This window comes from Aplysia californica, unplaced genomic scaffold (assembly GCF_000002075.1).
Source record: "Aplysia californica isolate F4 #8 unplaced genomic scaffold, AplCal3.0 scaffold00137, whole genome shotgun sequence".
In the NCBI taxonomy this organism is placed as follows: domain Eukaryota; kingdom Metazoa; phylum Mollusca; class Gastropoda; order Aplysiida; family Aplysiidae; genus Aplysia; species Aplysia californica.
In genome coordinates, this window is record NW_004797407.1 from 995,502 (window position 1) to 998,245 (window position 2,744).

The following is a 2,744-nucleotide window of genomic DNA, read 5'->3' on the forward strand; positions in this document are numbered from 1 at the left end:
GAATGTCTAGACTTTGGAGAGATCCGAATGAAATATTATAAATACAAGAAATTGCAAGACATTTTTTCCATCATTGTTCCCAGCAGAATTTTGAATTTTGTGAAGGCCATTGGACTTTATGGTAAATTGTAAAGTGAAACAATATTGTTTAAAAATTGTATTGTTATTTATAAGAGTTGTTTTAAATCGCAAATATATTTACACTGAATTTTAGTATTTTAGCATTTTGAAATCTAATTGTCGACAAACCGTGCAGTGAACTGTTGCGAATGCTACCAACTTGTGTTTCACGCGCTCATATTATGACCTTATGCAGTTGCGAGCGCCGTAAAACCCTGTACTACTACTACTACTAAGATCTGAATCACGAAGCAAGCTAGTTTGATACGGTTTGTTGTGCAATTCATGTTCGCAAAAGCCCATTCCAATGTATAATTGTGGGTAGTTGGCGGGTGCTCTGGTGTAGTTTGCTTCTTCTTTCCTATCAAACATCTGTCATCTTTATCTCCCCTCCTTCTTTTTTGTGTTTGTTACTCTCTTGTAACAACTCTAATCTTCGGCACTTATGTGACCATATGTGTTGCAAGTGCCGTACAACTCTTACTAAAACTAAAACAAGGTAAAAGATTTGTTGGTTTAGATTTGTGATTTAGCAATGAATACCTACCTAAATCTGGGTCGTCTCTGACAGGCAGGCTCGCAGCTCGTCTCCTAAATGGTCTAAACTGTATCGGTGGGAGTATAGACACATGTGGGTGGTTGGCAGGAGCTCTGTTGAGGTTTGCTTCTTCTGTCCTATTTAATTAGACATCTACCATTTTATCACCCCTTCATTTCTTTAAATGTTGCTATCAAATGGCATTTCCAATCTCCAACACTTATATGACCTATATGTATTGCAAATACCGCAAAACTCTTACTGAAACAAAAAATTAAAAATTAAATAAATAAATAAATAAAACGCAAAGACACCTCTCCAATAAATAAAAAATCCCTCTCCGGGATACTGAGAGTGGAAAGTAGGTCACCGGACACAAGAGCTACTATTCTTTGTTCGAACATTAGTTCCGCGCTATTTACCGAAGGAAATACTTTAAATGCACAAAATTACAAGTTGTTTTTTCCGTCGTTGTTAATGACAGAATTTTAGATTTTATGAAGGCCATTGGCCTTTATGGGAAGTTATGAAATAGATTATTTGAAATTTTAAATTGTTATCTAGAAAGTTGTTTTAAATTTAAAACCTATTTACACTTGATTTTTAGCGTTTTAAAAATTGTAATTAGTAATATTGACCGGAATATGGCAGAGCAATGAGCTATTGAGAAAAATAACTTGTTTCGCGCGCTCATATGACCTTATGCAGCTGTGAGCGCCGTAAAACCCAGTACTAAACAAGACTAAAATTTACCAATCGGGACTGCAAACTTCTGCATACGAAACAAGAATGATTACTTCAATCTTATTCATACAAGAGTGGGCGCTGAGGCAAGGGACTCGTTACAGGAGAGCGACCTCATGGAATAAATATATTTCTGCAATAAACGTTCTCAAAATTGGTTTTGGTTTTGATGATTGTCCTCTGTTAAAAAACACCGTCGACTTCATAGCATTTCTATTCCAGTATTCCCAGGCAAGGTTTTTTTGTTGTTGTCTCGTTATTACACTACTACGATATTGCTGCTAGATCTAGTTAGTACTAATAGGAAGATTGAGAAAACATCTAAGACCAGAGATATCAAAAACGCAGTTCGGCTTTATTCCTGACCAGGGCACCAGAAATGTTATATTATTCACCTTAGCAATGCTTATGGAAAGTTGCATTGAAGTTCAGATATATCTGTTTTTATGTTCATAGATTATTCAAAGGCGTTCGAAAAATTAGAAATCATGAGCTATTTAAAATAATGGGAAAGCTAGACATAGATGGGAGAGATCTAAGAATAATCAAGAATTTGTACTGGGACCAAAACACTGCTGTACGAATTAATGGAGAATAACGTGAATATAAGCAGATAAGCAGATTAGAAGAGTGAGGCAGGCAAATATGTGTCATTTCACCATACCTCTTTAACAAGTACAGTGAAACAATCCTTAGAAGCATAGAAGAATGTCTAGGTCTCAAAGTGAATGGAGAAATATTAATATCAGATATGCCGATGACACAGTTTTAATAGCTGACTCCGAAAAGGACCTTCAATTGCTTGTAGATACTGTTGTAACAGAAAGTGAACATAAGGGATTATTGTTGAATGTAAAGAAAACAGAATGCATGGTAATACCCAGAAAATCAGTAAGTAAATCCTATTGTAATATCATTAGCAAAGGTGAAGAGATCAAACAAGTCCAACAATTTAAATATCAAGGATATACGAAAGCATCTGATGCCAAATGTTCTACTAAAATAAAAAGGAGAATTACTATGGCTAAGGCTATTTTCAATAAAATGATCCTAATCCTGGAAAATAGAAACATCTCAATGACTACCAAAATGAAAGTTCTGAAATGCTATTCATGGTCAACCCTTCTATATGGCTGTGAATGCTGGACTATCACTAAAGACAGCAAAAATAAAATAGAAGCAACAGAAATGTGGTTTCTTAGGAGACTGCAGAGAATAATAATTGTGGAAGAAAAATAAATTGAATGAGGTAGTGCTTGATGAAGCACATGTGGCACGCTCACAGTTAAAAACAATCAGGAAACGACACAACACAAAATTGAAGGCAAGCGAGGTAGAGGCG